The sequence below is a fragment of the Tachypleus tridentatus genome, chromosome 6 (genome assembly GCF_004210375.1).
Source record: "Tachypleus tridentatus isolate NWPU-2018 chromosome 6, ASM421037v1, whole genome shotgun sequence".
Taxonomy (NCBI): Eukaryota; Metazoa; Arthropoda; class Merostomata; order Xiphosura; family Limulidae; genus Tachypleus; species Tachypleus tridentatus.
Window position 1 is genome coordinate 99,478,765 of NC_134830.1, and position 24,188 is coordinate 99,502,952.

The 24,188-nt window shown below is 32.6% G+C and overlaps 1 pseudogene across 1 annotated transcript in view; it reads left to right on the forward strand.

The window, feature by feature from the left end:
• The window catches only part of LOC143253172 (carnitine O-palmitoyltransferase 1, liver isoform-like), a 101,266-nt pseudogene that overhangs the window by 14,104 nt on the left and 62,974 nt on the right, over positions 1-24,188 (forward strand). Inside the window, exons 2-8 of the transcript XR_013029423.1 lie at positions 2,973-3,139; positions 12,006-12,142; positions 17,658-17,835; positions 18,417-18,518; positions 19,816-19,953; positions 22,338-22,415; positions 23,042-23,150. The product of XR_013029423.1 is annotated as a carnitine O-palmitoyltransferase 1, liver isoform-like (transcript). The remainder of the gene's footprint in view (positions 1-2,972; positions 3,140-12,005; positions 12,143-17,657; positions 17,836-18,416; positions 18,519-19,815; positions 19,954-22,337; positions 22,416-23,041; positions 23,151-24,188) is intronic.

Consider the following 24,188-nt stretch of genomic DNA (forward strand, 5'->3'; position numbering starts at 1 on the left):
GGCAAATAGCCAAAGACTGAATACAATACTTGAAATTAAGCCTAAACAGGCATTAATAAAATTAAATTAACTTGTTAGAATCAGTCAATATTCGTATAAATACAGTCCAAACTTTATTTTTATCCTACTAATAGAAATAATTTGCTCACTACAGTAAACTTATATAAGCTTTGAAGAATATGTAACATTAATGTTATGCATTTGCCCCTTTTAAATTATGGAGGATTTCTTTCAAGTACAATTCATAGCCTAGTGTCTTTTAAAATCTATGGCATGATTTCCAGTACTCAAAAATTTTGTCAGTTTTTGATAGTCTATAACAGCCAGTTACTGCTTTCCTAAACACTACTTCTGAACCTGTGTAAATTTAGGTCAAATATCCAAATATCTTTCTCTAATCTTTAACGTTTTTTGAGAGACCTTACTAATCCACTTGCTTGTTTGCTAATTTTGGCACTGCTTGTTCCATTAAAATTCTGAAATGTAAACTACATTTGCTATATCTGAAGGTTTTTTTTTTAATAATTAGTAACTCCTCAAAGATTCTGTTATAAACATTGTATTTAGCTCCTTTCACTAAATTATCTGTGCTGTCTACAATATCCAGAACTTCACCATCCAGCTGATAAATTATTGAATTAGTTTTCTTGTATGTTCAACCACACAAACAGATTACATACAACACACAAATTAGAAAATTCATTGTTTCAGAACTTCACAATATTTTCTTTCCCGATACTGACACAGGTTTCAGTTTTAGTTAGTTATCTTAATCTCATATATACATATTTCCTGAAATCTTTTTGTGCACAATGACATCCTAGTAACTTCATTATTTTTTCTCTTTCTTCACATAGGGACCCTTGCTCCTAACCTAAACTGATTTTTTCACTGATTCTGTAATACTTCCTAAAGCAGACTTAAACATTTTCTGCAACAAGCAAGCTATGCAAACTTCACATTCATTCTCATGGTGTTTGTAAAATTAGAGTTTAGTCCACTGTCAAAAAAACAATTGTTCCACACTTATCATATACATACGGTTTTGCTTCTCACTATTCCTATCAATAATAACTAAATGAAAACCTTATAAATGTAAATCTGAACATAAATAAAAATCTCTATAAGTAGCAGAAAGAAAAAAATGTACTTTGATACTTTCCAGAAAGAAAACCAAATCAACATTTAAGCTACATTATTTTGTATATAAAAAAAAAAAAGTATTACTAACCTTAAGATATCTATTTTTATGTACACTCTTTTGGTACATTTTTTCTTGCATGTATTGTAGTATGGACTGGTCTTGTATCAACCAGGTGTACTTTATATTTTTGTTTGTTTAAAGCAGTTGATGTATTTGATGAAGATGTTATTGGTTACCTTTAAATAAACCATTTTTTAAGATATATGTTTAACGTCAAGTGGACTCAAAGTTCATTTAGATCAATCCTTATTATCTTGAGGTTAGCGATAAGTTATCGTTCAATATATTTTATGCACCTTCTGGTACCAAGCAAATATGCTTGTAAAGAGGGTTTTGTCATTGAAGTTTGTACTGCACATTATATGTTCAGTATACCTGTACTTATTTGTACTTCCATGCTGAATTAAAGATTTTGTATTAAATTTTTTTTCTTGGTTGTACAATCTCTCATATAGTCTGTGATTGTAATAATAAGAACTATATAGTGTTTGAGATATTTGGTGATTAGAAGTTCTATCTAGCCCTTTTCAAAGGTTGTAATTTATTCACATTGTCAATGCCAAAGTATTTTCAAATTTTCATATGTTAAAAACATGGTTTCTTTTCCCAATTTAGGAAAACTGTTTGGGCAGTTACTTTTCTTGTTGACATTAATTGTATTGATAGAGGCATAATTAGTAGTGTTTAAGACTGTTGACCATTAAATTCTTGGGTATTTCTAGTTATGTTGATGTTGAGATGTTACAGAATGACTTTAAGTATATAAAGTGCAGTTAATGCAGTTGTTCCATCATAATTTGTATCAAATGTTTAATGCAGATGGAAAATCGATTAACTTTATTTTGGTAACAGAGTGTTTGGTTTAATGGAATGAGTAGGCATAAGCAGTTGTAAATGCTAGTACTTTACAGGAGTTTAAGAGGAGATTCTATGTTTTCCTGAAAAATAAATGGGGAGTTAATTTTTGCTGTTCATGAGGATAGGTGTGCAGTGACTTTCTTGAAGGACTAAATGATCTTTTGTTGTCCTCATTTTTAAGCCTAACTGAAGAAAAGGATTTTGATATAATTGTTGATAAGTCACATAAGCCATTGAGGCAGAGATTTGTTGTTGGTAATAACTACTATATTTATAGATGAATTGATTGCAAGTCAAAAGAGGTAAATAGCTCTCTACAAATTACTGGTTAGGCCAAATTTGAAATACAACATGCAATTTTGATGTCCTTATCTAAAACAAAAAGTTACTGTCTTACTGGAAAATGTTTCAAGGAAGGGCTGCTAGGATAATTCTAGGAATGTAAGAGCTATTTTGTAAGAATACGTTAAGATATTTAAAATGTAATTTCTTTTGAGAAAAGAAAGGTAAAAGGTAATTTTGTTGTAGCATAGCATCATTTTGGGAGATCTGTAGGATAAAGGCCTCTGATTTATTTGTGCTGTATTCTGAAAACAGTAGGATGAGGGGACAAAAGTTTGATTATGAAAAAAATGGGCTATTTTTCAGTTAAAGAAGCATTATTTTTTTAACAAAGTGGTTATGTGTTGGAAAGAAGTGCTGATGACAGTAATGGAAGTTCACACTTTAGAGATTTAAGAGGAAAGTTATTTCCTGTAAAATAAAAGTTGAATTTTGACTTTTCTCGGGATTGATGTGCAATGATATACTTAAGATAACATTATGACAAGTATAAATACTGCTTAAATGTTTGACAGCTATATGTGTCTAATATTAAAAATAAGGATAATTAACATGCCCAGTTTTCCAGTCTAATAGGTTGAAGAGAGGTTAGTAATGGCCGAAGCACATCAAGCTGTGGCTTTTAGCTTTACAATTACTCATGAAGGGGTGAACATTAATTACGATTTAGAAGTTCTTCGAGTCATCTGGCAAAGTGGTGTGTGTTCAATTAAAAAACGGATTAACAGAGTCAGGGTGAGTTTTAACAGGATTTTCATTTTTCTCTTTTTTTCAAGATAAAGTATTCAAAATGTTTTTTTGCATTGTTACCAGTTGTAACATTGAAAATTTGAATAGAACAATAATCTTTTAATCAAAGTAAATGGACCTGTTTGTACATTGCATATGTGTCAAAGGTACAGTAGTGTCCATTTTACAATATAAATCTTGTTATCAGAGACTTGCATCATTTTAGTGTCTTTATAAAACCTAACTTAAATGTTTCTTGTTCAATGTGTTTCAACTTCATATGTTTATTATAGTATTACAAAACATTTGTTGAACCATTATACATTAATAATAAGTTTTCTGTTTGGATCTTAATGAATATCAAAAGATTTATTGCATTGGTGTATAATTTTACATTATGCATTTATTCAGTTTCATTTTTCACAGTTGATCTTGCTGAGTGGTTTTACAAGAAAAAGACTATAGTACAATTTGTATATCATCTTTGTTTATATAGAGGAAGAATACTCATGCAGTTGTCTTCCTGTAGAAGAAATGTACTAACTTCTTTATTGCATACCATTATTAATGGGAAAATAAGATAATTATGTACAATGGAGATGTTATCATATAGGGTTTGTATTCATGGATATGTCTGTACCTCAGCCTTCCATTAATGAATAGGATACCAATCTTACAAAAATGCAAGTAACAGTATGTATTTAATTATTTGAAAGAGAACGTTATACGTAGTAGTTTTTGTATTAGTACATATGGCTAGCTAGTCCAAATGCAAAATATGATGTTGCCAGACATTGGGTTAGTGGATTTTTGCATCTCTGAACATAAAGCATTATATATCTTAGAAATTCCAATATTCAATATTGCCAAGATTTATATTGCATAGTAGTGGAGGAGCTTGAAAAATTGTAAATAAAGAAATTGGTGGGATAACTAAGGAAATGAGAACATTAATAATAGAATTTTTTTTTAAGTTCTAGATTGTGGATGAGAATTTCAAGAGGGGTTGGAGATGCTCTCTATATGCTATATGGAATGGCAGGGTTGTATCTGTGTAGATTACAGTTGGATTTCATTTGTAGAAACATCTTAATTGGCAATAGTTGAAGCCATTTGATCAGGTAGATAATGTAAATAAGAAGTATAATGAATTCAGGGCTGTTACTAATAAGTATACTGATTAAATAATTATTATAGACTTTAATTTAGAAACATTGATTAGTTGTGCAGTTAGAGAGAGTTTTCTTGAAATAATTCTGAACAGTTTCTGCTTTGAATGGCCATTGAGCTAACCAGAGGGTATGCAGTTTCAGTTTTATAATTAACTAGTAGTAAATATGTAGTCACAAGAATTCAATTGAGCAAACATTTGGAGAAGTGATTTTATGTAATTAGGTTTGTTGTTTTGCATTTGTGATTGAAAGAAATTAATCTTTAGTTCCTAATTTTCACAAAGTTAATTTTAGGGTTTGAGATAGGATTTATTATTAGTGAACTGGGATAAAATATTAAGTGATGACGTGTATGTGTTCAGTTTTATATTTCATACTGTCCTTCAATTTTAACGGTACTAGGCCATCTTGATAAATGTTGTAAATGTCATCAATATCAGTTACAGATTGCTTGATAGAGATTTCTCAACTACTGCTAATTTATGCAAATTGTCTGTCGGATATCTCTCAGAAACTGATTCAACAGTGACTGCAAACACTGATTGCAGAAGCTAAATTTCAAAGTGTACCAATTTGTGCAGTGTTTGCACTTCTGTGCATTGCAGTCTTTTCAATGCTTAGAGAATGAGAAGCGGGTGAAACATTTGTAAAACTGTGTTGCAATGCCAGGATCATTAGCATCCTGCAGACGAGAAGCCATGCTTCTGTCATGTGAATGACATCACAGCATCACTTTGTAAAACCCAGTGTGTTGTACACTGAGATTGTAAAATGGCATTATCCATTGTATGATACCGTTTTAAGAAGGGAATATTTAATATGTGTGACCATCTGTTGCAGAACTTCCTGTGATTTCACTAAGTACAAATGTGAATTTGCAGTGTTTTGGGGTATCAAGTTTAGTTCATGACCAGTGAAGTAGCTGAAGATGCATTTTGGAGTTTTCAATTAAAATTCATATTGCTACTCTACTTTTCGAACTTTTATTATACTGGTAATAACTGTGAACAAGCTTGATTAATATCTAATCCATACAGAAAAAGGTCTTGTTTGTGTTTGTAATGTTTTCAGCTGTCTCATTACTGAAAACAGAATGTCATCCATTTGTCATATACATTTAAGTATCATTGACATATCTCACACCCAAGCTTATTTGCTCCCAGTATGCAGAGTTAGAAACTTCATTACAAACGATGGTTAAAAAACAATTGTTGTTAACAGCTTCCTTTACATTAAGAAGTACATTATGAGCTATGATTTCCATGATTTCATTCTGAGAGATCTAATTGCAGTATTTATTATTATGTGAGGAAAGATGTGTATTCAATTGGGAGGTTGTGCTTTGATACCAGCTTCAACAATTTCATAAAGTTTTTTTATGAGTGTCAGTGCCTGTGTGTGCCAAACTTTGCTTTATCAAATACATAGTAGCATGAAAAGTCACTTCGATTGCTTTCCTACTCACCTTCTGTCTTCTTTGCTGCTAATATACTTTGCCATTTCATCTTGTGTTTTATATTAATTTTTGTAGCTGTGCATTTTCTATGATTCTGATTTCTGTCATGCTTTTGTAGACTATCCTTGCCTTTACTAAAATCATTCCATTTGTCTACCCATGGAGATGTGGAAATTGAGGAATGCTGTGATGGAAGTAAGCGATAACTTTGAACAGCTCACATATATACACAGCAAATTATGTCATTCATGCCACACCTGTATTCAACTCATGGGAAGAAGGTTTTCTAACTCTTTTGCATTTATGCTACTCATGTTTTTCTTATTGCTGTGAATGTTATTTCTTTATGTTGTGTTGTTTGCACTGACATGTTTGTTGTCACTGAAGTGACTGTTAATATTTTACATTGTGATGCTGATACTGATAGGTTAGTTACTAAAGTGGATGTTGTTTCTGCATATAGTGTCAGTAGTGATGTGTTTATTGTTACTGAAGTGGATCTTGATACAACAATAACCACCATGGCATGTATTTAGTTTTTGAGGAAAGGTTTTTCACTTTCCCAAACTGGGGTGTTCAGGGATAGAATTATCCCCCTTCTCCCTGCACACAGAAGCATTATAGCAACTTAAAGTGATTTAATGATTAGAATGTGTGTGGTTTTTAGTGTTTATTAATTGAAGGATCTGATGAATATTTGTCACAAGAATCATCAATTGTTCAGACAGAGTTGACAAGGCAAGGGTCAAGGTCAGTGCTGTTGATGGGATAGTTGGAAGATTAGAAGAAGTGAGTTGGTAGTGTTCAGTTGAACTATCAATCCAAAGGGCCCACTAATGTGACCACTTGGTGGCTGGGATGTAAAATCCACATGAGCCAGTGAATTAGATGTGGGGGGAAAACTGGAGAACTTCAAGAAAACCTACTTTCACAGGACAGGTGCCAAATATTCTACCTGTCCTGTGGCCAAAGCTGAGCTGCAAAGAAAAAAGAAAACATTAATATTTTAGTATTAACCCTTGAGAGTGTTTAGTGTGCTTTCAAAATAATATCTAAATATTTAACCCTTCAGCCCCTCAGTGTGGATTCCTGTACGTGGTGAGGGGACCTCCCAGGGAAAGTTCTGTTATTTCAGCTTACTTCCTGTGGGATCTAAACATCCACCCACATGTTTGACATGTGTGGTGACCCATGAAGGGGAGGAGAGGATCCTGGTGGTTGAGGAGTCCAACCCTATCACACCACTTTGGCCTTGAATTCTTGTAGACGGGCAGCCTTGGGGTGACTCCCCTAGGTCAATCAGCTGGTCCACTTGGGCTAGGGCTAACCAAATACTAATGTTGGATGTTCACAACAGGTGTTGTGGACACTGTATCTGATGTTGATGTTTGGGTATAATGCTCACGAAACCTTGGCGTTTCTGCAGTGTCCTTGTTTAGTATTGCAATGCGTCCCCTTGTAGGGCTTCATGGTGGGTGAGGTTAGTGGGCACTAAAACATTCTTTTTTTTTATTACGGGTCCTCCAAATACAAACTTAAATAAAGTTGTGAAAAAACAGTCTAAAGGTAAATGACCATTTCTTGAAGATACTGAGCAGTAATCTTCAATATCTGTAACACCTGTAACTCATTTTCTTATATTACATTCTCTTTCAGACAAACCTTTAGGGCAAATGTCTCCCTTTTTCATTCAGAAGGGACTAGAAGGACTTGCTGGATCTCCAAAATCAGTCAGATGCTTCACTTTGGTGATATATTGGTGGAAACCTCCACATGTAAACACAGTGAACTCTTCATGCATTCAAAGGCAATTGGGGATATATCTATTGAGGTTACACCTCATGCTACTTTGAATTTATCACGAGGAGTTATTGTTGAGAGGGATTTGAAAGATGGAATTATGATGCTGACCAGTATCCTTATTCTGACATTTACAACACCACATCCACCTGCCACCATTAAGGCAGGTTATCTTAATTGCAGGATACGGCCGTACATTCCAAACCCTCTCCAATGTTTCCAGCGTCAGCAGTTCAGTCACTCAAAGAGGAAAAAGAGGTACAGCATTTGAAAACAATACATAACATTACTTATCCTGAGGCTCGAAAGTTGCTGTCCATCACTTCATCTTGGATGTATGCTGCTGCACTTCATTCCACTACTACAGTGGGAGTGCAGATGGATCTCTCTGTGTCTCCAAAAGAATCATTCTCAAAACTAATGAAAAGTCTTTCGACCTCCATGGTTACAAAAGTTGATGAATCAACTTCAACACTCATATCTGTCCCTTACGTACGTTCCAATGAATCCCAAGATCCACTTCCTTCAGTTCCGGGTATAGGCATATCCTCGGATACATCTTCTTTTCCCACCCCAAGATGCAAAATGATCATTCGTTTATGTCCTCATTCACTGGAATCCTCTTCCAACAGCAAAGACCTGCCCAATTGACCCAGGCCTGGATCCATGGAGGTTGATAGAACTCCCTCAAATAAAGATAGTAAAGAAAAAGACATGGTCATAAACAGAAGGATTCTTCACCCAATTTGCCTACATATAAATAAAAATGGCCACCTTGATACAATGGAAGTGTTGAGGTTTACATTCTAATCTGGATGCATCAAAGAACTGATTGCTTCTTACCATCCTGTATGTCTTTCCTTACAGGAAACATTTCTGAAATCTGCCGATACAGTCAACTTTCAGCGGTTTTCTTTGTACAGAAATGACAGGTTGTGCATTGGATGAGTGCATAGAGGGGTGGCACTGCTGGTTGATTAGCATGTGTCCATCCTGTCTTTGCCACTCAACACACCCTTGGAGGCTGTAGCCATTCGTGTTTCCTCGGGTTGTACCATCATTGTTTGTTCTCTCTACCTGTTGATGAATCAGACCTTGATGTTCTCATTGAACAGTTGCCATCTCCCTTTTTAGTCCTGGGGGACTTTAATGGTCATCATCCCCTTTGGGAAAGTGCTGATATTGAAAGGAGAGGTTGCTATGAAGAGCATATGCTCTCTGATCACAACCTTTTTCTTTTCTATACTGGTTCTTTCACTTATTTTCATGCACCTAGTCAGTTTTTTACTGCTATTGATCTCTCAATTTGCTCCCCTTCACTATTCTCCCATTTTTCATTGAGGGTTGACAATAATTTTGAGAGAGACTGGCTGTGATCGATGCCACCCAACCTTCATGGGCTGGTGGAAGCTGGATCATGCAAACTGGCCCTTTTTCAGTGCTCTCACAGAAATTGATTCTGCCATCGTCTTAAAGCCATTAATAGATGACTGTGTGGCAGCAGTAACTGACTGTATTATATAAGCAGCTGCTCAATGTATTCCTAAAACCTTGACACGTTTACCATGATATTCATGTCCGTGGTGGAATCCTGTCAGCCACATGGCATAGAAGGCTCAAAAACAGGTCTGGGATACTTTTTGTAGGTATCCCACACTCTCAAACTGCATCGCTTTCCAGCAGGGCCATGCACATGCTTGGTGGGTAAGACCTCAAAGCCAGAAGGAGTCTTGGATTAAGCTCACAACCAGAATATCTTCTACCACCAGTTCTAAAGTCATATGGGACAAGATTCAAAAGGTTACTGGGCAATATAATTCTGTCCCTCTCTCAGTCTTGCTCTCTGATGGCCAGGAAATAGCTGATACCCAGAGCATTACCGATACTCCAGGTGAAAGCTTTTGCCGGGTATCCAGCTCTTCTGCTTCTTCCTCCACCTTCTTATCCATCAATACTTGGACAGAATGATCACCTCTTTCCTTTCGAGCTGATTGTCTTTATGACTTTAATCGTCCCTTTACACTGGTGGAACTCAAACTGTCCCTTTATTGGTTTGGCTGTACATTGGTTGTACCTGATGATGTACTCTATGAAATGCTGCACCATCTATCTCCTGCTTTTCGTTTTTGTTCTGATTGTTTTTAACCGGATCTGACAGGAGAATGTTCTTCCTGATGCCTGGTGCCAGGCTATTGTTCTACCTTTCTTTAAGCCTGGGAAGGATCTCAAGATTCCTTCAAACTACTGTCCAATTGCTTTTATGAGCTGTCTCTGTAAGATCTTAGAGAGGATGGTTAATGCTCATCTTGTTTGGTTGCTCTAATCAAACAACCTCCTCTTGCCCACCCAGTGTGGGTTTCAACGACAGCTCTCCACCATGGACCACCTGATTTGACTTGAAAAGTCAATAAGAGAAGTCTTTCTCAAATGACATCTTATATTAACATTCTTTGACTTTGAGAAGGCTTATGATACTACTATGTTACATGGTCATTTGCCCATTTTTATCAAAAATTTTTTAATGGACAGGTGATTCCAAGTTTGTGTGGGTTCGACACTTACTCATTCTTTTCTACAGGAACTTGGAGTCCTTCAGGGTTGTGTTTTGAGTGTCACAATTTTCAGTGTAAAGATTAGTGTCATCACTGAACAACACCCTCTTACTGTTACAAACGGGTTCCATGTTGACGACTTTCACATCTCATGTCAGTTGTCAAACATGTGGTATATTGAGGGTCAGCTACAGATTGCTCTCAATCATTTATTAAAAGTGACCCCAGGAAACAGTTTTAACTTTTCTTTTTCTAAAACTGTGTGCATACGCTTTTACCCTCAGTGGTGTATTAACCCTGATCCCAAACTCTGTGTCAGTGAAGTTGTGTTTCCCGAGGTCCCTGAGACAAAGTTGTTGGAGCTTATCTTTGACTGTAAGCTGACCTTTATACCACATGTCAAGCATCTACGAGTTAAACATAGAAGAGCACTGAACATGCCTCTTTTCCGTGTCCTCACTTCCATCACTTACGGAGCAGATCAATGTTCTATACTAAAGATATATTGTGCTCTTATTTGATGGAAACTAGAATATGGGTCTCTAGTCTATGGCTCTGCCAGGACCACAGCTTTAAAGATACTGTTACTTGTTTATCATCAGGGAATTTGGCTCTGCACCTGGGCTTTCTGCACTTATCCAGTCCAGAGCTTGTACACAGTTTCATGAACCTTCTCTACACCTCTACTGTTTACAACTGTCTTTACTGTGTGTTTCAAAACTTTAATCCTGACTGCAGTATCTCATCTGGTGATGTGTTTTTCTTTCTCAGTGGGCCATGCTTTTTCAGAACAAATGATCTGCAATTAGTTTTTTTGGCTTCATATCCAGGCACAGTTGGATGAATTGGGTCTGTCCTTGGATAACATTGCTGTATCTACTGGTTAGCCCATCCTACCATAGCTTATTACAATCCCCAAATGTGTCATTTCTTTGAAGTCATCTGAGAAAAGCGAGTATCCTAACTTAGCAATAAATGACAGTTTTATTAAACCTGTTTTTATAAAGGTGTAAATTAGGGGCCTTATTGTTTCTCAGTTTCATGTGTTGTGTTTTGGAATGAGGAAAGTAGTGGCTACAAAATCATAAAATCTTGGAATATTTGCAGCACTGAATATATTGTATGTGAGGATTTTTTTTATCTGATTCTAAACATATCACTTATTTTATTCTGTAATATAAGACTGATTTAGTAACCTGTTTAATGCATATATGAGTTAGTGAAAGTCAACACATAAAAATGTGAGTTCTGTGAACCCTTAGATGTCTGTCAACTCTATGACATCAATAGTTCTTAAACATCATACTTTTAAGTCAAACCAAATTAATTATGAATTGGTTCAAGCATGATGAGTAACCATTTAGAAAAAAGTTTGTACTATAATGTTACTTGCTTAAATAATTAGCATATATAATTGTGCAACACATATAAAGAGTCCAAAGAAAGAAGTTATATTAAAAAAAAAGAAGAGGTAAAGCAGAAGTATGTTTAGCATTTCATAGGATTTTTCAATTCATCTTTGATATTACCATGTAAAATAAAGAGCTTTGTAATGCTACTTGTTTGTTCTGATTTTTCAGCAAAATATGTAGACTTCATTTGGAAGGTAATTTGTGTGCAATTACATTGATCCTTAACTTTTAATTAAAAACAAAAGTTTATGTGATTAAAGGAAGTAGATATATGCATAAATTGGTAAAAAAAGAAAAGTTTTAACATAAGATGAAAAATGTTTGTTTTTTGAAAGAATAGTAATTCTGTTCTTTTCAAATTTTTTATTCATGTTGTAATTTAGGTAATTAACAAAGCATTCTGGGGGGAAAAATCATGCACACATTATTATGAAACTGATTTTTAATAATGTTCTTGTGAACTTTATAACTTTATTTTAGAACAATATTCACAATGGGGTATATCCAGGATCACTCAGAAGCCTATTTGTCTTTAGTGTCATTATTACAACATTATATTTTGCTGGAATTGATCTCTCTTATGGAGCAATTCGCCATCTTGAGTTGTGGATTCCAGGGTAAGTAAATCTTAACATTGTGATTTGAAAACTAAGATTTGAGTTTTTTTTAAAAACAGAATAAAACTCAATATTTAAGTATTATCTCAGCAAGCTTTGAATATGTGTGTATGTGATGAAATTTATTTTAATTTTACATCAGTTACAGAGTTCAGTTAATATTTTTTTTCCAGTAATAATTAATGTAAATACCAACAATTAACAGTTTAAATTTGCACATAATAATTTACACTATATTTAACAGGTATGAGTGACTCATTCAGTACCACTAATCATCATATAACACTGAAATGTAATGAATAATAATCTACCTGAAATGGTGTTTTTAATTTTTGGAAAAATACTTAATGGAATAAATTCCCTTGTATCTGTAACAAGAAAAAGCTATAAGGCTTATTGTCCAGTATGATGAGAACAATATGACAGCATATAGTTTTCCACATTTATCTTTATAACTTTCAGTTTTTAAATGAAAGGTGTGATAATAAAACAGACAATGGTTTCTTCATGCTTTAGCTCATGGACTTAGGTTTTGAATGAAGGATTTTCTCAGTAGTGATTTATAATAGACAAGGGATACATTTTTATATCAGATCCTTTTTTCTTTACTTCCTGTTTATTTGAAATATACAGTTTACTCTCTTTGAGAAATGTGATGTAAACATTGTTGTCACAACTGATTTTCAAAATTTTTCTGAAGGTTAAATGTTTCTTTGTATCACTGATTTAGATATTGCATTAGTGATATAAAATTACCAGAAACATACAAAATAATAACATTACAAGAAATATTATTGGCATTATCATACCTTTTCGTAAATTATACTTTCTAGCAAAAATATTGCATTTTTTCAGATTTGGTGATCAGCTATTTGGTAGTTTTTCCAGCTTTGAAAATGTTATTTATTAGGCTTTATATATTTACATTTACTCACGTAAATAGCTATTCTCGTCCATTGTTGCCCTTTTTATGCAAACATTTTTTGTAGGCATGCCATAAATACTATCTACCCCCACAGTTGTAATTGACTGATTCTAGTGCATTTCTCATACAAATCATCATGCATCAACCCTCTGCTAATAGAGTGCTACCCACTCGTGATTTGCTTCCCTGTAGTTAGTTGTGCCACTTCTTGTTTGGCAGCACCTGTTTTTAGATGTTGTTTTTTTTAATTCTCTTTATGTGAATTGTGATTTTAATAGCTTAATAGCTGAAGTGGGATTTTTTAATTATTGTTATTATTCTATACATTTAGCACTATTTTTACATGATACTAGTAGGTGAGACATGTTGCATTTCTCTGCAATTACATTGTGAGTTTAATCATTATATGGGTAAACCACTAATCCTCCTCAACAAGCTGAACCTGTCCAGTCTGATGAACATTTGATAGCCTTTTTACAACACCAGATTTTGCAGTATTTTCCCTACCTGTCCTGTAGAATCAGCTAGGACTAATAAGTGATTTTCTTACATTACTTCTCAGGTATTTTATGTTTCGTCCAATTTCCTTATGTTTCTTATTTTGAGGATGTTAAAGCACTTTTTGTGGTTCTGGTTAATTTCACTTTTGAAGGAGATGGTTTATGTTAAGTAGGGATTTTTTTGCTATTGGTTGTTGGGTTTTCAGATTGATCTGTCAGTTTATCATATTCATGTGTGCCCCATTCATGAGTCTAGATGTACTAGATTCCCTCCAGTCTCATTAATTTGAGGTAAAGACAGTATGATCCTCTTTCCTACTTCTGCCAGATGGTTGGATTTTAGATTGTAGTGGACTTGTTGCTGATGTGATTCTTTTCTTTGCCTCCACATGGTTATAGGACCAGAAACAAATTCATTTTAATTTAAAACTTACCCACGTGGAGAAAATTACTTGTAGATATACTTGGCAGACAAGATGAAATGGCAAGTCAAATAATAAAATTGTTGGCAACAGTCGATTCAGTTTGATTGATTGAGACCAATATCAATCAGCAAGTTTGTATTGGGAGATAATTTGAAAAATACTTGTTACATGCTGACATCCTTTCAACTACTTGTTGGTTAAAAGTGTCACATTTGTTTTATGTGAAACCATTTTGTTTAATGTCATGTTTCAGGTGATCACAGAAATAGTATTTTCAAAATTAGTTTTGTAAAGAAATTTGGAAAGAAAAAAAATTTACCTACCTTCCTGTCTTGTCTTCTGCTGGTACAGCAGTAAATCTATGGATTTACAATGCTAAAATCAGGGGTTCCATTGCCCTTGGTGGACTTGGCAGATAATCCAGTGTGGCTTTGCTATAAGAAATACACACACATTTTCCTACCCACATTTTAAATCAGCTTAGGATTACACCAAACAAAAAATATTTTTAAGACTGGCATTGTTGAAGAACAAATAGCACTCAACCTAGATTATAGTCCTTTAACTGTCTTTCTCAGATCTATTTTCTTGTTGCTTCACTGGTATTCACTCTTTAGTGTTTTCAATTTAATATACTTAAGAAATTTGACAGAAATCTGATGCACTTATATTTATTCTGATCGTGTTTATTTTTACTTCAACACTTTTCTCAATTGCTATGATATAAATTCCTAAGTGAATTTTGCCACTTCAGATTTCTGATGTTCAATGGGTACTTTAACATAGGCTTCAGGTGCTGGTGACTTGGTGGGAGATTTGTTAGCCTTTATTTATATGGAGAATGAATGTTACATGGATCCACCTTTATCTCCAGAACTTGCCCCACTTCCTCTTGAACATGTGGGACAGGGTAATGAGGACTTTGATTGTCTGTTTACACCTCCCAAATTTGCTGTGCCTTCCATGGTTTTTTTGGACTTCAATTATCAGACATGAAGTTTTGTCTCTTGCTTCTATCTCTTATGATTCACATCTTTTGTTATAGTATTACTATACTTCTCAACTCATCTTTATCTTCCTCTCAGTTGTGTGATGATGATAGTATGCCTCATTCTCCATGGGTTTCTTGCATGTCATAGGACTGACTGTCCACATTTAAATTCAACTTCTGGGTTTGGTATTACCTGTTTGGGGATAAGCCCACAGTACACTGTTAATCTTACCCATACCAAGTGTTACTGTCTTCATTGCACCCTTACATCTCTTTTGCATACCTTTTTGTTATTCATCTCCCATCTGAGGCTCTTCATACAATTCCTGAGGGATTTGGTGGGAATATCCCCTCCCTTCTTACCCTTTGTATTATCTTGTTTGTTATCTTAAGCTCTTACTTCTACACTTTTACTCCATTCTATGGAGTTTGCCACGCCCTGTTTACTCCCTCACTTTCTATATGTGAGGTTCCATCATTTTTAGGGATGTGATCTTCTATGTTACCTCCCTATGCATACGTGCATTGCCTTCAGTGGACAATGCACAATCAATAGAACTTTGCTTGAATTTCCTTGGATGCTTCCATTACCAGTTCTTCTTCCATTGTAGATGGTCTCAGTAGGTGGTTGAACAAAACTCTCACAGCTAATATACTGGTCCCTTGTACTTTTAATGGCACAATAAAAATAACTAACAAGCATAACTTGACATATTTTTTCACTTACTTGAATAAGAATATGTTGACACCATTTAAACAGTTTACTTTGCTCCTATTGGTGTAGAAGTGATACATGATTTACATGAAAGATACATTGTAATTAGTTGATTTAAATAGAGAAATAAAGAAGGCTTGTGGGATGTGTAATAAAAGGTTCACATATAGAGGGCAATACCAGACAGGAATAGCTAATCTTGCGAGAGGAGGGAAATACCTATTGGAGATACATTTTCAGTAGAGAAAAATTATAACTTTGTTATTTATACAAATTTGCCATTGCTTTCATTTTAGGAAGATCTGAGAGGACATTTTGCTTTCTTCAATTTCAAACCTGTTTGTTTTGAGCAGTAAAATCTCACATTGTTATTCTCATCTGAAGACTGATATGTGTGACTAATCACTAAGATGTTAATGTGTACTACATAAACACATCTGGAAATTATGCAAGTTTCATCAACTGCTTCAAATTAGTTGGTACATTACATAGGCTAAATGCTGTGAAAGGAAACTTGTTTAAGCTTTTTCATATGCTGTTAATTCTTGGCTCTGTTTTTGTCATTTAGCTAAGTCTACCAGAAGCTAAAAACAAAACTGATTATGCCAGCAGAATCCTTCTAACTGATTTATATGGTAATGTTGTTGATGGAAGCATGTAAATTCTTCTTATCTCATTTATTCACCTGAATTTTGTAAAGAGCTACATTCTTTTTCACAGTTACCATTAATAACAACAGAGCAATAGTTACATATTGAATGGTTATTTTTCAGCATCTGGTGTTCTCTCAATATGATAATTTCTGTTGCTTCGAGATAGCATGTGTGAAAGTTATTATATCGGGTGCTTGACCTTTTTGGTTATGTTTATTGATATTTTTTTATGATCTGGACTCACAAATCAATTATTTAGAAACATTTGTGTGAATTGAAACTGTTTTTCTTAACATTACTTTAAAATGTTAACTTCAAGGGTGCAACTGCAATTACCTCTTATTGAAACCAATGTAAAAACAACAGGTCTACAACCTAATTCTTTTCAAAATACTAATCAGTAAAACCAAGTTTAACTACCAGTGAGAATCTTTATTACTAAACTTTTTAGAAGTTACTTTTAGAGTTTATTAAATTGTATGGTTCTTTAAATAAACAAATTACTGAAATATCTGAAGTGCAATCAATTGATATTTGGAAGGGAAAAAAATCGTTGTTACGTTACCAGTACTCTCACCTGCTTCTTCCCTTATTAGATGATACCATGAAAAAGTTTAGTCCAACAAAATTTTGTTTGTTTATTTACTGATGGTGAAGCTAATAGCACAATAAAAATAACTTAAAAGCATAACTTGACATATTTTTTTTTGCTTACTTGACAAAAAATATGTTGAGATACCATTTAACAGTTTACCTTTGTATGTTTTATTCTCTTTGTTTATTAAACTGTTTTATTTTATTTTTGCTACTGTGTTCAAGTTGTTTTTTTTTTTCTAGGGCCTGGTCTGGTGGTTGTTTAGAGTGCTTGATTTGCAATGTCGAACTTCTGAAATTAAAACACATAACCAGACAAGCTCATTCTTTCAGTTGTGGGGACATTAAAAATGTAATGGTTAATCCATCTATTTTTTTGTAAAGAGTTGCTCAAAAATTTGTGGTGAATGGTGTTAACTAGTTGCCTTATCTCTGGTTTGTTGCTTCAAAAGGAAGGATGACTAGAGTAGCTTTGCATGAAATTCAACAAACAGAGTTGTTTTTTTTTAATTGTATGGAGTGAACTAACTTTTCCAGTTAATCTTCATATGTACGCTCACATTTTTAAATATTTAGTTTTGGCTAGCAATATTTATAAACTACTATGGCTTCTTTAATCATGTTTTCTAATATGCAGACATTTACCAACATATAAATTTAATCCTATAGCTTATCATAGTTCTTAAGGTCTGTAATTATGTTCTGTTTTCAGTGAACGTTTAGCTCCATTAGTTGCTTATCTTCTCACCTGTGGACTGTACAGTATATTTGTGTGGACTTGTTTGATCCTGCTGTTACGATATGCCCTCAAGATATTGTTCATGTACAAAGGCTGGATATATGAGTTGAGGGGAGGAACAGGAATGTCCTCAAAGTCTAGGACATGGCTGGTATGTTATAAAAATAAAAAATGAAGATGAATTTAATATTTGAATTCATTAGTATAATGCTCAGTTAGGATAATGTGAGGTTTGAATGCCATCAAGGCTCATGCCAACTTATGTTTTTCTTTTAATTACTTACAAATTTAATGCATTATTCAAAATTTATAAATCTTTAAAAAATGTAGAAGTTTTTTTTAAAAACAATAGATGTGTATTTTGTGTATAGGAAAAGAATTAAAAGTTTGTTAAAAATTTCAAATGGAGACAATTTAGTTTGTATTAAGTTTGAATAATACGTGTTCTCTGTTTCATTGATGACATTTAATAATTTAAATCAATTATTTAATGTGTAGTTTCTAAAGATATTTGGTAATGTACTAGTCAGCCTGACTCTTTTACCATGTGAAAGTTAACATATATTTAGAAGTGCTCATAAAAATTGCTTGATCTCTTTTATGTAAAAATAAAAAAATTCAGGATCATTTTGGAAACATGTTAGTTTAGATGAATATTCAAGAAAGTGGATGAAACATTTAGGATCATCAAAAATATTTAATTTGATTCATTTAATGTAATCTTTGTTACAGCTGTTTGTGAAGCTCTTGGAAGGGAAGAAACCACTTTTGTTCAGTTACCAGTACTCTCTTCCCTGCTTACCTCTTCCCTCACTAGATGATACTATGAAAAGGGTTAGTATTACACTTATGTTTGTGTATTTATAATTGGAACAAAAGTGATAACTTCAGTTTTGGAAATAGTTATGGAAGTGGAAAGGAAAAAGGTTACCAAAGAAAAATACAGTGAAAGTGTCAGTCTTCCACCATGTGATAATGAATTGCACCAGAATACAATTATGTCTTGATAGTTTATATTGTGATTAGCGGTTATCCAACTAATCAGGTAGTGCCAGATTAGTATAAAGTTGATAAAAGTACTGGTAGTCATACTGTGTCAATTAGTAGTATGAATCTTGTCATGTCTCCCAGTACTGAGATACAGTATTACAAGCATGTACATATCAAAGTTCTTTCTAATTAACCCATTTCAATGGGTCATGGCTCAAATGCCATGCAATCTTGTTTGTTGAGTTGCATTTGAAATTTTATTGAACCACTATTTTATGAATATGTGTCGATAAGATTTGGTATCAAACTGTAGTTTATAATTCAAATCTTAGTATTACACATTAGTTGATTTAAAAGTAAATATTAAAAGAATACTCCTAAATATTTATTTCTGTGAGTTGCATGGTATATTAAATGCAGCATTGGTTCAAATTAGATGTATGTGTGATGTAAAAATACTAAGTCTAGAGTTTTGTATGAAGTAGTAACTTAAATTGTTAGTATTGACAAACTAGAATATAAAATAAGGAGCTCATATCATTTTATTTTGCTGAGATGTAACATAAGTACTGAATCAAACATGTATCAATGTTCACCTCTTTCCATTTTGAAATAGCCCCTTATATACACTAATTTCAATATATGACATATGAAAACCAACTGACAGCTTAAAATGTCCCCTAGTGGTTTTCTCAGTCATTTTAACCTGTTAAAGGCTACATTATTTTTTCAAACCAAAATTTCAAAGAGGTAGGTTTTGGCTTTAGTCTACTTGAAATTTCATTTTTTTTTTTAACCTAAATACATCTTAGTTACTAAGCTTGATAAATTAAAATGTAATTTTGTGGTATTTATATAGTAATTTATGATTGTTTGGTTATTCAACTGTGTATATATAACCTAAAAAAAATATTTCATACCCTACAAGTGCAAAATTTTAAAGGCTTGGTAACCTGTTTCAAGCAGCAACTGAATTCAAAGGTTATAGTTAGAAGCAGTAATTGTTTGCCTTAAGTACAGATGTGAATGTTACCTTAATTTTTTTCAACTTCTGTATTCTCATGTTTTGCCATATTTGTTTGACATTATACATATATAACTGAAGACTAATGTTAATTTTTAATCCTATTTCTATATATAGTACTTGGTCTCGATTCATCCCTTATGTAACAACCAGCAGTATGTTAGAATGGAGAAACTTGCAGATGAGTTTAAGAATACTATTGGACCAAAGCTTCAACGTTACTTATGGCTCAAGTCTTGGTGGTCTACAAACTATGTGAGTTAAACAGATTGTTTTTAAATATCTATGTTGTTGCTTGTCATGGTTGTTAAAAAGTAAGAAGTGTGTTGTGTAATCAATAGCTTTAAAATACATTGAGAAATTTCCATGTAATAAAGTAAAGAAAGTCCTACTGGAAAGTATTTTTATTTGATCATTAATTTTCATGTAAGTTTTTAATGGCTTTAAGATTACTGTTGAAAAAAAAATCTGAATAGGGGTCAGCATTGTTTTTGTATAAGCATTTTAGTGTTAGTGGAAATAACTACCAGCTATTTTTTTTTTTATGAGTAAAATGTTTTCCATGTATAGGTAATGACATCCATGAATTTTTCTTAGCACACTTTCATGCTCGTATTCAACTCTGCTGGATTCTTGTCACACCCTGATCACTGACTGTAAATGGTAAATGATGGTTGTAGATGACTGGAACATTGTTGGCTTGAACATCACGTATCTGTTGCTAATGCATTTTAGTTCTAAGTTTATTTTTGCATCAATCTTTGAACAGGTGTAAATCTTATAGCATTTAATGCTTTTATTATGTGGGCACTAGTTCTGTAAACATTTTTCCTACCCCTGTACATTTTATCATTCCCACATTAGTGTTGTCCGTCAGTTGTGTTTTGTCTTTTCTGTATGTGGTAATTTTTCTTTTTTTGTCTATTTCACTAAAAGGTTTTATTTTTTGTAAGGATATGTTGTTGTGCTATAGGCTTTATCTTTTAGGTTTTTGGTTAATGTAACTATTGTGTTACTTTCATAAACATATACACATGCAGACAATTAATGTGAATACATATATAGTATCATATCAGAAAATTATAAAAGATATATTTAAACATGTTGGGCAATAATTTAATAAATATATAGATATTGGGAATGTATTTTTAGTTGTGATGCTTGTGTGTCTTTTTTGTGATCTTATTAACAGAATCTTTATATCTTGAGTTAGTACTATTACTGAGAAGACATTCTATGCTATGTGAGAAAGAATAATTTGTGTGAAAATGAGTTTTGTGTTTGTTTTTTGTGCTTAAGACTTGAGTTTTTCCTTTGCTGTTTTGCCCTTGTCAGTTCTGAATCTCCTGTTTTAACTGTCTGCCACGCAGATATGATAATGAAAATAAATTGCTGATTTTTTGATATACTACTGCCTTTTCTCAAGAAAGGTAACTAATATTTGTAACTTTTAGAGTAGAGATACATTTTATTAAACATATGTAGTATAAACTAATATTGATAAAGAAAAGTGTCTATTCACAGATGTAAATCTGCTGTTTACGTCAAAGAACGTAGAAGTAAATACTATGATGTCATTTTGATATTTTGTTTGTGAGGAAGTTATTGTCATGAAAGTACTTTAGTAGTATTTTTATTGTAATTCACTTTTCAAAAATTTATTATCATTTCAACAATTAATAGCATGGCAAACTCATAAACAGATCATTTATATGTTTCTAGTGGTATGGTGGTTTTTTGTTGTTGTTGGGAATGCTTGTGATAAGGTGCATTTTAATTTATTTGTAATAAAACCATGAATTTGTAATTGTTACATGATTGTAAATTAAAATGATTTTCATGTAACAGGAAAGCTGCCAGATATTTTAACAGTACAGAATATTTTAAAATTCCACTTGTAAATTACTTAGTATGCAAAGGAAATAGATAAAGTTTCATCATGCTATTTTTTAAAAACTGTATTTAATCACTTAAATTTGATAATTGCACATTACTAGTTGTAAGCTTCATAAGCTTATTGGTTTAACCAATAAGTACATTTTTTGTCTCCTTTTGTCTCACTTTTCCACTTAACTACAAATCAGACAGATTTCATTGTGCTATAAGGCAGGTTTTCCAAATATAATAATTGAAAAAATTTAAATATTTACTAAATCTACCAGCAAGAACAGTAAAGAACTATGTATGTCTTGTTTTCTGAAGTTTATAGATAAAATGGTTTGTTTGTAATGTAATTGATTTATTTTAAACTTTTGTTTTCATCTGTCTACATACTAATCACATTTCTTCTGTATATTTAAGGAACATGACCTAAGTGACTAAGGACCATATGCTGAATTACATTTTTTATTGAGTACAAAGCCTACTGAAATAGTTGTTAAAACTTTAAGCTTCCCAGTGGTTCAGCAGTAAGACAGAAGAAATTATAATTAAAAAAACTGGGTTTTAATACTCATTGTGGGCCCAACACAATAGGCACATTGAGTAGTTATTGTACTTAAAAAACAACCAACTAACAAAAATTTTTTAAATAATTAATTTATTATAGTTTTGTTAATGAATAAATAGAAGGTTACCATTTACTGTTTATTATTTTATGTAAGTGAACTTTAAAACTTTTTTTTTATCCATCTAATCAGGTTTCTGATTGGTGGGAGGAATATGTTTATCTTCGTGGCAGGTCTCCTTTGATGGTGAACAGTAATTTTTATGGCATAGTAAGTAGGCATAACTAATTATGTGAAGAAAATTTTAATATTGTAATGAATATTTCATGGAATTTTGTTAAAAGTAATTATTTTTGAAAGAATGATAGTTATAATCAGAATATGTTGACAAAAAATTGTATCCTGACTTCTCTCATGGTCATGTTGAACACTCCTTATTTTGTGAATTTTTTTATATTGTTACAATTCAACTTGAATTTCCTGCTAAAATAAGGCTATTTTTTTTTTACTTTGTGTTTAATATAGAAGATATGAAAGGCTATTTTATATATCATTTGCTGTGAATAGGTATATTGTTATCCTTACATTGTGCAAGGTTACTTTGGATACTTCGTGAACAATGTTATTTTACACATTGATCATTGTCCAAAACTAGTCTAGAAACTTCTGACCAAAACATTGTTAGGATATGATTTTTTGTAGATAAAATCTCTGCTTATTGGATCATTACTTTCATACAGGCTATTATAAAATTAAAAAAGTACCAGCATTAATTCTCAAATATAAGAAGTTTTAGGACTTGATTGTCATAATAATAACATATTGTTTAATAACGTACCTGCATCAAACATTTATTATGTGGTTAACTGATGTGTATTTGTTTATCATGGTTTCAGGATGCTCTTCTTGCTCATCCCACTAAAAACCAAGCTGCTCGTGCAGCAAATATTATCTATGCAGCCATTATGTTTCCGAAGATCTATAGATCGTCAGACTTTGGAGCCTGTATGTGACATAACTTTGTTTTTAAACACAACAACAAATTTGTATCCAAACTAAGTTGTTACTATATTTGTCATAACATTTGTTTTACTGTAATTGAGATGCATTTTTCTTTTCAGTTAACACAAATAACTTTAACATTTGTTGAAGAATTTTTGAATCAGAAGATAGTCATGAGTAATTTAATAAATTTATTCCTCATTACATCATAAAATATTAAAGATTCAAATTTTTGTTTGGAATAAACAGATTATGAGGTATCTGCTTTATGATTTACTAACCAGTTTAGAAAATTTGTTAACAAGTAATTGAACTAATAATAAAAACCTCAAGAAGCTAATGTGTTACCACAAATTGACATTCTAATACTTGTTAATAAGATGAACTAATAATGAAAATATAAAATCAGAAGATTGAATTACTAATATTACTGATAATGCATATTTTATTTACAACAGTTAAATTATTCAGTGTTAGAGAATAAAGTTTTTGTTACAATTTATTAAGATTAAAGAATAACTCATTGAATGTGCAATATGGGTGACCCATGCTACAAAATTTAGAATCATTAAATGGTTAGATACTCATTGTGCATATACACACTTTATATTACAAATAATAGTATAACATTTGAAACAATTCAATGAAATGATAAATTATAAGGTGCTTGGTGTGCAAATGAGTTTGTCATACATTTAATAGTTGTCTTTTGCAATAATCAATTAAAACAAGATATGTTAAGGCTGTTTGTGCAAATATGCAGTCATATTACAGATGTGAGGTGCTTCATCTATGAAAAGACTGTCTTTTGGTTCTGATTCTCCCCCATTACATCAGAACTAGAGAGTTCATGTCAACTTTTTACTCCTGTATTAAGAATGCAAATATCTCATTAGCAATTTATGTAGTTAAAAGTTTAAGATGAATGAATGATTAACCTACAGCATCTGAGACCAGTTATAATGTTGATCACTTGATCTAGGTTACTTAGAAGTACCCAAGATTGATTACATTTCTGTGATGCTTATGCATCATAGAAGT